This window comes from Frieseomelitta varia, unplaced genomic scaffold (assembly GCF_011392965.1).
Source record: "Frieseomelitta varia isolate USP_RPSP 00005682 unplaced genomic scaffold, Fvar_1.2 scaffold_148, whole genome shotgun sequence".
Taxonomy (NCBI): Eukaryota; Metazoa; Arthropoda; class Insecta; order Hymenoptera; family Apidae; genus Frieseomelitta; species Frieseomelitta varia.
In genome coordinates, this window is record NW_025109172.1 from 49,050 (window position 1) to 60,282 (window position 11,233).

Here is an 11,233-nt window from a genome sequence, read left to right on the forward strand (position 1 = left end):
ACGGCTGCGCCCCCTCCGTGCTCTCTCTCTCTCTCTCTCTCTCTCTCTCTCTCTCTCTCTCTCCAGTCTGTTTCATTAAGATCGTAGCGTAAAGTTACATGACTATCTTCGGGGAACGGTGGCCTTTATCTCCCGCCAATTATAGAAACGACCGTGAAACTCCCCGCTTGGAACAGAGAGTATTTGCCGAGGATCGGCCGAGGCTGAGTTATTTCAGTCAGCGTGGAATAATATCTGGGTCGCATAAAGCCTGGCTCTAATTCGAAAATTCTCCGCGGGAATTATGGTCATATTTGAACGTAAGAAGAGTATTTCTCCTTGTTGCTTCCTACCCTTTGCCAAACAGAATGCTCCCAAATGCGCAGTATCGCAACTGGAATTTAACTGAGAATTTATTTGGCAAATTCATGCTTCTGAAACGAGAATTTAAGGACGTGTCAACGCGCCCTTAAATTGGTTGCGTGCTGTTCGATATTAAAATTCTGAACTCGGAGGATTGCGTGAAAGAAAGAAAGAAAGAAAAAGAAAACAGACACAGAGAGTAAGAGTGCTATCTGAGGAGTATAAATGACGGAAAGAAGTAAAAACGGATGTCAATTTAATTCTACGCCGCAAGTCACCACGAGTCACGCCGCAACGCTTTTCAATAAGCTCGTCAAATTGCGTCGGAGGTATCCATAAGTAAATTTCATTTTATTTCAGAGTTCAATACAGTTTCAGTCTATGATATAATTTAACAACAAGCACACCGAGTGTCGTTCATTGTATTTAACTAGAAAAAAGAATAAAGGTTACGTTACAGTGTCTACTAGATGGCAATGCTTTGAATTAAATTCAACTATACTCTTTGCAGTTGAAACAAAATCAATCGACAACAAGTTCGAGGACAAGTTGCGAGCGCATCAGTGGCAACCATAGTTGGCCGCTGGTATTACCTCGAACTTAAAGTGAACGTTAACTCGGCCCGTCTGCGAGGAGCTCTCGCTATTTAACTCATTGTTTCGGCGGGAGATGATGGGACCGGGGAATGCGACCACGGGCCAACAATATACGGAAACGTATGCTCGGCGTGGCTCGGTCCGGGGTGGATGCTTTGGTGGCTGGATAGTAAACAGTAACGCTTTCTCGGGTTCACACTCTTGGCAACGAGCAGCGACTTGCAAGCTCCGGCTTGCAGTCCTCAAGGGCGCAGTGTGCCTTCAGCTGCCCTTGCGGTTGACCGAGCCCCCGTAAACCCCATAAATAATGACGCAGCGGTGGTTCTCTCTCTCCTCCGGTTGCCGTGTGCCAGCTGCGTCGCATCGTTGCTTTTCAGTTTCGCTCTTGCACCTTCGTTTTCTCTCCCCCTCGAGCCCCACCGCTCGTTGCTCGTTTATATCGCTGAATCGTTATTCTTACACGTGATACACACACACACAAAACACACATACACACACATACCGCCGTCGTAAAGTCTTCCCTTTCTTTCTCTTTGACGTTTCATTCCTTTCCTTCGTGTTTCGTCTATGAAAATTCTTTTCTATTCTATTCTATGCGGCTGGCGATTCGAAAGTGAGTCGAGATACTTGGAATTTATTCGCAATTTTGTGTTCATCATCGACAATCTTAATTTATAGCGATTTATCCGCGATAATTTAGAAACTCTAAACTTTCGATCCCGATTCGAGAACGAAATCCCCGTCATTTTTTAAACAACGAGCGCACGAAAAGTCGAACCGATGGAGGGGGGATCCAGTCGGCGGAGCCATGGCCAACGATAGAGACGATTAGTTTCTCGTTCATTTTCGAAAAGGCATTCAGTCACTGGCACACGGGAACATTTTTCGCCCGCACATGGCGGCGCGGTTTCGCGCAACACCTGCGCGGGCAATACGTTAATGTGTCAAATTGATGGACCCCTTTGTAATTAATAGAGGAAACTCAGAACGCGAGAGGGAAACGCCGGGGCCTAGGCGAGGGGGTGAAAGGCGGCGGAAGCGCGCGCTCGCCGCGCACGGAGAGATTTGCAACCGTGGCGTGGGCCGATTTAAAACTGGCAACCGGCACACGGTAGTAGGCGCCCCCGCTAATTGATACGTGACCATTAATTACTGTGTCATTTCCGTCGAGCTGTGTTGCGGCGTGCGCACGTGCTGCTGACAAGTGTCTACGATACGTTTTCATACGAGAGCCAGTGACACGCGCTGATACGCGCTCTCGGAAGAAAGAGCAAGCAGGGAAACTGACACTCTCGACCTTTCAATTCTCAGAAAAAGTTGACCGTTTTAGCTGCCAGCGACGAGTACACTCGATTACGACTAAATGGCAATTTATTCGCGTAGCCACGAGTACACTCGTCGTGCGAGAAAAATAATTGCAATTTGTTGCTTAAATTAAACTGAAACAAATTCTGAGCCTTTCGAGTTCTTTTTGCATCGTTTCTAAATGTTTTTCTTGCCTAATGTCGTTTCCTCGTAATTTAATTCAATTTTACAACAGCTGCACGCGCTCTGTGTTTGACGACGTATAATCGTCGTTTCGGCAACAAAATGTTGATACACACTTTTAAGCTCCACAGCTAAGACGTTAAGCAGTACATCATTGTTCGTAAGCAGGCCATTGGGTATTTATCCAATGAAAAATGCATTTAATGCATCATATGATACAAGACAGGATATAGAGAAATATACAGAACAATACTTTATTAGACGATATTGAGAAACAACATATTAAGAAAACAGTCATTAAATATTAACCCTCCAATTAGAGTTCACTAATTCTATTCTCTGTCAACGATCGTATATCGACAAGCAACTTATTTAAGTTCCAGTCCAGTTGGAAGAAATCGCAAGTATTCATCTATGAAAATGAATTTACTCTAAACGTTTACTAGCTGAGTGACCGCTACTGGGCATTGCGAGTTTGAAAGAATATTAAAACCAAAAGTATTACATCCAAACAATTTTTAATAATTCTTCTCTCCTGCGAGAATTGCATCAATTATTCTTTTTCGTTTGGGGACTGTGGTTGTTTACCTGCATGATTCTTATCTCATTCCTGTCTTTAAACCCATTACAGTGTCGTCAAACTCTCAATACCGACATGTGAAGCTAGTAACTAACCGAAATCATTTCACTACATTCCATGCAAGAAAGAGAGATGTTTTAAGAATTTATCACGACTTTTAAATATGTAATAAATTAAAATTTTCAAACTATAAATAAACATTAGAACCAAAATAAACAGACAAATGTTTGCTAACAAAGCAAAATTTCAAAGTTTCCGAAATTCCGACTTGAAATTTTAGAAAATTTTTGAAAACCAAGTGTGTTGACATCAAAAAATGTAAATAAACATTGGAAACCATAATAAACAATCAACAAAATGTAAATAAACTTTGGGAACCAAAATAAACAGACAAATATTTGCAAACAAAGCGAAATTTCAAAGTTTTCGAGATTCTGACTTGAAATTTTCCAAAATTTTTGAAAACAATGTGTGTTGACATCAAAAAAATGTAAATAAACGTTGGAAACCATAACAAATAGACAAATGTTTGCAAACAAAGCGAAATTTCAAAGTTTTCGAGATTCTGACTTGAAATTTTCCAAAATTTTTGAAAACAATGTGTGTTGACATCAAAAAAATGTAAATAAACGTTGGAAACCATAATAAACAGACAAATGTTTGCAAACGAAGCGAAATTTCAATGTTTCCGAAATTTTCGATAATTTTTGAAAACAAAGTGTGTTGACATCAAAAAAATGTAAATAAGCATTGGATACCATAATAAACAATCATAAAAATCTAAATAAACTTTGGGAACCAAAATAAACCGACAAATGTTTGCAAACAGAACGAAATTTCAAAGTTTTCGAGGTTCCTGATCGAAATTTTCGAAAATTTTTGAAAACAAAGTGTGTTGACAACAAAAAAATGTAAATAAGCATTGGGAACCATAATAAACAATCAAAAAAATATAAATAAACTTCGGGAACCAAAATAAACCGACAAATGTTTGCGAACAGAGCGAAATTTCAAAGCTTCGAGGTTCTGAATTGAAATTTTCGGAAATTTTTGAAAACAAAGTGTATTGACTACACAAAAATGTAAATAAGCATTGGGTACCATAATAAACAATCAAAAAAATATAAATAAACTTTGGGAACCAAAGTAAACCGACAAATGTTGGCAAACAAAACGAAATTTCAAAGTTTCCGAAATTTCGATGTGAAATTTTCGATAATTTTTGAAAACAAAATGTGTTGACATCAAAAAAATGTAAATAAGCATTGGATACCATAATAAACAATCAAGAAAATCTAAATAAACTTTGGGAACCAAAATAAACCGACAAATGTTTGCAAACAGAGCGAAATTTCAAAGTTTTCGAGGTTCNAATAAACTTTGGGAACCAAAGTAAACCGACAAATGTTTGCAAACAAAACGAAATTTCAAAGTTTTCGAGGTTCTGACTTGAAATTTTCGAAAATGTTTGAAAACAAAGTGTGTTGACATCAAAAAAATGTAAATAAGCATTGGATATCATAATAAACAATCAAAAAAATATAAATAAACTTTGGGAACCAAAATAAACAGACAAATGTTTGCAAACAAAGCGAAATTTCAAAGTTTTCGGAATTCCGAGTGCAAGTGTACTTACCTATACTTACCCAGTATCCATGAATTATTCACAAGTGTTAGAAATGGTTTTATAATAATTCACTTAAAACTAAGTTAACATACGGGTACTTATCCATACTTACCCAGTATGAACTGTCGACACGCGTTGTAGATGATTTGATTCCATAATGGATTACTTAATAAACTGGAACAATTAAAAAAAAAATATATATATATATCAGAAACTTTGAAATTTTGCTTGTTTTGCAAACATTGGTTTGTTTATTTTGGTTTCCAATGTTTATTTACATTTTTTTGATATAAACACACTTTGTTATCAGAAATTTTCGACAATTTCAAGTCAGAATTTCGAAAACTTTTAAATTTCGCTTTGTTTGCAACCAATGGTCTGTTTATTTTTGTTTCCAATGTTCATTTACTTTTTTTTGGTGTAAACATACTCTGTTTTGAGAAGATTTTGATAATTTGTTCATAAAAGTATCACATTTTAATAAATGTTTTCTAATACTGTTAAATAGATGTTAAGAAAGGTCTGATGACAGAGAAACAACTTCGTTAAATATGTCTTCTTGAAGATGGCAAATTTCTTTAGAGAACCAATCTCGCCGACGCTTAATAGCTAATTTTTTCTCGTCGGGTTGCTATTTACGCCTCGATGCCGAGAGAGAACAGATTGTGCTCCACGGTGGATTTACTTTCGTGTGTTTGTTTCTTTAAAAACGTCGGGTATACGCGGGAATATCGAGGCGGAGAAACGAGCTTCGTGGAATATCTCGGAGTAAATGAACGTAACGTAATTTAAAGTACACCTCGGTGTTCTCAAGTTGTACTTATTTTTCTCTCTTTACTTCGAGCGATAATTCTGAAGATTGTCCCGGCTGTTGCAAATATAATATCGCGCTACGAATCTTTAGTATGCAATATTGAATATTTTGCTGATAGTTAATTGGAATTGAACAACGAAATTAAATAGCTACTAGAAGCATTAAAAATTTTATTTCGGATACATTCAACGATACGAAACATTTATACGTACGAAATATAGCATTGCATTTATTTGAAGAGTATAATTTTATAAAATACTGCTGAACAGTTTGGATAAAATTTGTCGCGCGACGGAGAATTTTCAAAGTTTGTCGAACGAGGTGGAAGTTGGTATAAACGATACGTATTTAAATTTTTCTCGACGAAGAACGTTTGTACGCAGGGGCGTGTAATGAATTTTCCAGGGAACACTCGACCGCGTATAAACCGTTATTATTGTCGGTAGTTTATCATTGGTCTCCGGAGCTCAGAAGTCGTTGCTTAAAACTGTATTATACGGTACTTCGTGGCGGTCGTAAAGCGTTCCTGTCGTCTCATGGAAGCATAGAATATTAAGCACGAAGTAAACACATTCTATAGTTAAGCGAGCAGTGAAACGAGCCGATTCCGCGCAGGTAACTGCGAAATTTATTAACGTGGCGCTTGCTCGATAATTCGTCACTCGTTCCATACTTTGTTCATCGTCTCAATTAATTCCTTGTTATTTTAATTGTCCCTCGTTCGACTCTCGAATTTCTGATAATTCTCCTCCCGCCTCTCAGAAAAAAGAAAAAAGGAAAAAAAAAGAACCGAAACTGGAATCTCCGTAATATCGTTCAAAATTCACGGGAAACTGATGACACTGTTCTGTTTAGGATATTTGCTTTATTTTAATATTTATAAAGGTCCCTGCACACGTAATACAATTAACAGCCTTCCGACAGTCTGATAATTTCCCTCCAGAAAGAAACAAAACTAGAACTACCAACCAACGCGTATCGTATTGTTCGAACTTCACCGATACCGAACGAAAAGTCCCTAGGAGTATGTAGGATAGCTGCCACGTTTTAATATTTATAAAGGACGTTGCACAGGGGCGGCAGCGGCAAACGGAAGCGAGCGGGATAGCTTGGGAGTACTTTAATCGAAATTCAGTTTGAACTCGGGCGGATAAATAGAAGTTTCTAGATCAAACGTCTCCGAGGCATCCCCGATCAAGGTGCTCGAATTTCTCAAATCGGAGGCAATCACGGCATAGTTGCTGCATCAACGCAATTATTGCCGCGGAATATGATAAGCACCGGTGGGTATCAGCTTGTGGGTAATGGTAATTACACAGAGAGAGCCTGCAGGCAGCCAGGGAGGTGGCAACAATACGCCGTGCTCCGGGTGACGCGGAACTATTAGCTCTGAATCTGATACGTATAATTGTAACCCTCTCGGAGATCCCTCGCCCTCCGTCCCAAACATGACAGACCCAATTGAAATCGCCACGAAGAATCCAACGACGTGCCTCGTTTTCTTTCTACGTCTCTCGAACGGACGATAAAATCGAACTGAATTATTTCGACTTACGGATATACATCTTGGGAGTTTCTCTTTTTTATTTTTCATTCCTTCAACGCAATTTTTAGTTGTTTGAGGCCTTTTTAAAAGGGGGCGAAACGAATTTCCATTTCCTCGCTTGCGCCCTCTGGAAAAGTATAAATTTCCACGAGGACGCTCGCGGACGAATCGCTGGGGTGCGGATATTTCATGCAAATTTATATTTTCGCGAATACGATTTAAAAAAGTAGAACGACGGACGGTGGGAAATTGTTTTACCCGCATTGTCGCGCGAGCATGTCCATTTTTGCATCTTCAAATTTACGACATATGTATGTATAAAATGTTCTGGAACAGAACATGCTAGTCGGACGAGGTAAACGACAGTTACGACAGCCATAACTCACTCCAACATCTGGCAAGGGATTTTATTGACGGTCAAAGCAATAACTATGTCGACTTTCCCAATTTTCCTGTCGTTTCCCTTTTGATGGTATTTTCTCTTGCGTTGAAGAAGGAACTGGGATATGGAAAAGATCGGCATGAGCAAAACAAAGGAGACATCTTTGCCCTATACAGGGTGTTTTGTAATTTGTGGGACCCCCACTTCGGGAGCTGATTGTTCGCCTAAAAATAATGAAAAAAAGTCATACAATACATGTCCTATCTGTCTTCGTTTATGAGATACAGTGAACTTTCTGTTTTAATTACTTTTACAAAAGATGCTCGAGAAATGACCACCTTGCATTTGAAAACAAGCCTGCACGCGTCTTGTCATTCATCTGGTTACTCTCTCTATCATTCCTAATGTTTCTCGAATTTGTCGGAAGCCATGCTCTATTCTGTTTCGTAGTATTTCAGCATTTTCAATCGATGTTGCGTATACATTAGATTTTAAATGTCCCCACAAATGAAAATCTAATGGATTCGAATCCGGAGAACGATCAGGCCATGCAATAGGACCTCCACGACCAATCCATTTATTTGCGAAGTGTTGATTTAAAAATTGCCTAGCCACTCGGCTAAAATGCGGCGGAGCTCCATCATGCATAAACCGCATACGAAGTCTAATATCTGGAACTTCCTCTAATATTTCCTGTAAACGTGTGCTCAAAAATCAACGTACTTTGTGCCTGTTAGTGTTCCATCAAGGAAAAAAGGTCCAATTAAAAATTTATCAATTATTCCTGCCCATACGTTTAAACTAAACTGGCTTGTCGATGTCTTGAATGCACAATAACATTCTTGGGGTTTTCTTCATCCCAATTATAATTATTATGAAAATTGAATATACCATCCCTGATAAAACTAGCTTACTAGAATTTGTTCTGTTTATAAAATTCATTATGCCTCATAAACAAAGACAGATAGGACTTATAATTATATGACTTTTTTTCATTACAAGTTACGAAACACCCTGTATAACCACAAGCACGCAGTCACGATAGGAGCTCATCTTATACAGCAATCATCAGTCACACAGTCATCAATCAGCCTTGTGTACAGTTAAATATAAGTGTTAAACCTATATTCGCATTCCATCATTTGAAACCTCTCTCCGACGAAAGTAAAAAAACCGAACTATCGGCACTTGACGGACAACATACACACCGTTGTGCCTATACATAAAATATTCGGGAAAATTTCTACTCGCACGTCGTACGTTCGTAAGAAATGCATAGAAATCTGCAGGCTTTCATTTCGATTCAATTGAACAGAAATTATCGTAAGTAAATTGAATGAAAATTATATATATATATCTGTACCGGTAATTTCCGGACAAACTACATCTAAATATTCTACTTTGAACGATTTATTATCCCGCTCTTCGTCGTTCGAAACTTTCTATAAACGCGCGGGAAACCGATAATCGTCGGAATTACTTACTCGCAACTTCCCCGCTACCTCGTCCAAAGAACAATCTCGCGTGCATTTAGAAGGAGAAACGGACGTATACATTAGACTAAAAGGGCTGCATTGAACTTCGGAGGGAAGTTCTGGCAACCGATAGATAACCGATTAGATGGGGTAGACGCTAAGTTTTCCGTATCGGAGCAATTACTACTACCAGGAGGGGGTGGGTTGGGTGGGTGCGGGATGGCGAAGGGTGGGAGAAGGGGAGAACTGCGGTGGAAGCCGAATCTGCCAGCTAAGAACATTTCCCCGTAACGCGATCCCATATATCTTAATCCAGATTATTAATTAAATTTGCCGCATAAAGCTGTTTCGCCTGGCAAACTCGGGGATATATTACCCGGAATCAGTGAATTAATGTAGCCACCAGCTACAAGTTGAGTGTGCACGCAAATATTTTGTCCACGCGGATCAACCGCCCCTCCCTTCTCCACCCTCCTGCGCGTATTTTGCCGAAAATAAAATCGCGAAATCGGATTTATTGCGAACGTTGTCGAGGTAGCTAATATATATATATACAATTTCAGTGAATCGACGTTGTCGCTGCTTCTCATTATGTCGGGGGGAGTTCTGTAAATCAAAGTTTTAATTCGCGAGTGGTAGGTAAAAAAAAAAAAAAGAATTTATCGATCCCGCGCGTTTTTTCTTTTTTTTTTTTTTTTCTCAATGGCTCGATAAATTAGAGCGGAAACGAGTCGAGGTAGTTACGTAGTTAGTTGGAAAGGAGCTTGATCGTCGTGAACTTGGAACGAACGGATGGATTATTGTTGGCCGACGGTTGGAAGCGAATTTCAATAGAGAATGGCCTACGTTCATCAGGAGCGGTTCATTGTCGGTTCTTTGGCAACAGACGAGCAATTACGAGCGACGTGCATCGACGTGTATCGAAAGGCCGTGTGGAGGAAGAATGGAGGATTCGCGGAATTGTTGCGAAAGAAACTCGCGCAACTGCGAGTTCAGGTGATAGACGTACCAATTGCAATTTAATTGCAGTTGACAATTTGCTTTCCCATCGCCACTGTTGCTCGATCAATCGGCGTTTGAATTGAGAATTCGAAAATATTGGGAACTCGTCTAATCTCGGCAAACCGAAGCGCGTTTATTATACTTTAATCCGACGCTTTCGAGCCGATTCGATTCGCGTGGGTATATTCCCCACACGCGCGCGTTTAACACGCGAAAAATCAATAAGCTCGGTCTCGATCGGCGAAGAAGAAAAAAAAAAAACCTCGTGGCTGAATGGCCGCGGACTTACGTCCTTTTTTCTTTTTTTTTTCATTTTCCCCGGGCGAGTTCGATCTCCATTCGCTAGCAAACGATCGTATTCATACGATGTAAAATAAATATACTCGGCACGGGGCAGCAGCGACTGTGATGACGAAGTACGAGACGTCGAAACTAACCTATCGGGGGGCCGTGTTCGCGCGCATTCACCAGCCAGAGCCGGATAAATATTTCCGCGTTTTGAATCACCGCTGAAGAGATCGTGCCCCCGCGATCTGCGCGTCGAATAAAGGCCGGCGCTGCGAATGCCTTTTGATTCTCTCTTTTTTTCTCCTTTTTTCTTTTTTTCTATTTTTTTATTTTTTTTTTCAAAAAAAGCTCGCGCGAATAGGCGCGGCGCGACCGGATTTCATTACACGCGGCAAATCGTCGGCGACGTATCAATGCAACCTCGTTATTCGCATCTCCGGGCGGACTCTTTGCGGATAATTGTAACGCGGATCACGATGCCGAGCGTGTCATATGCCTGACGTGTTCCTATTGACTCGGCCAGCTGCCATCGCTCGTCGCCGATTAAACGAACGTCAGTTTGCCAAGACACGAATGGAATTCGAACCAGGGACGGGCGTCCGCATCGAAAGATAAAACAGAAAAAAAAAAAAAGAAGAGAAAACTGTTACAACGCGACCTGTTTCATTCGTGCGATTTCTTCGTTCTTTTTCCTGTCTCTTCCTTTCGAAACTTTTGAAAGATCGTTACGCAACGCGTAAAGCCAGAGATTAAAGACAGATTTTTAGGATCTTCTTTCTACTTGTATGATAATCAATATGAAATAATTATAATTGGAAAATTATGTAAATACCGTTATGTTTAAAATCGGAGTTTCATACGTGCATAGATGGATAAGATGCATAGTTTTTACACTGAAATATGTTCCACGTGTACATACGTATGTGCATAGACATAACATTGACGTAACTTGCAATTATTTGAAAAGAAAGACGCACGTCAAGTTACGCTTAGTTTGCTCAGTCCAGCGTTCCTTGGATCGCCTTTGGTAAATTAGATTCGACCGGATGGGGAGTTCGTTCCTCCATTGACTCGTAAGGATCGATAATGGCGT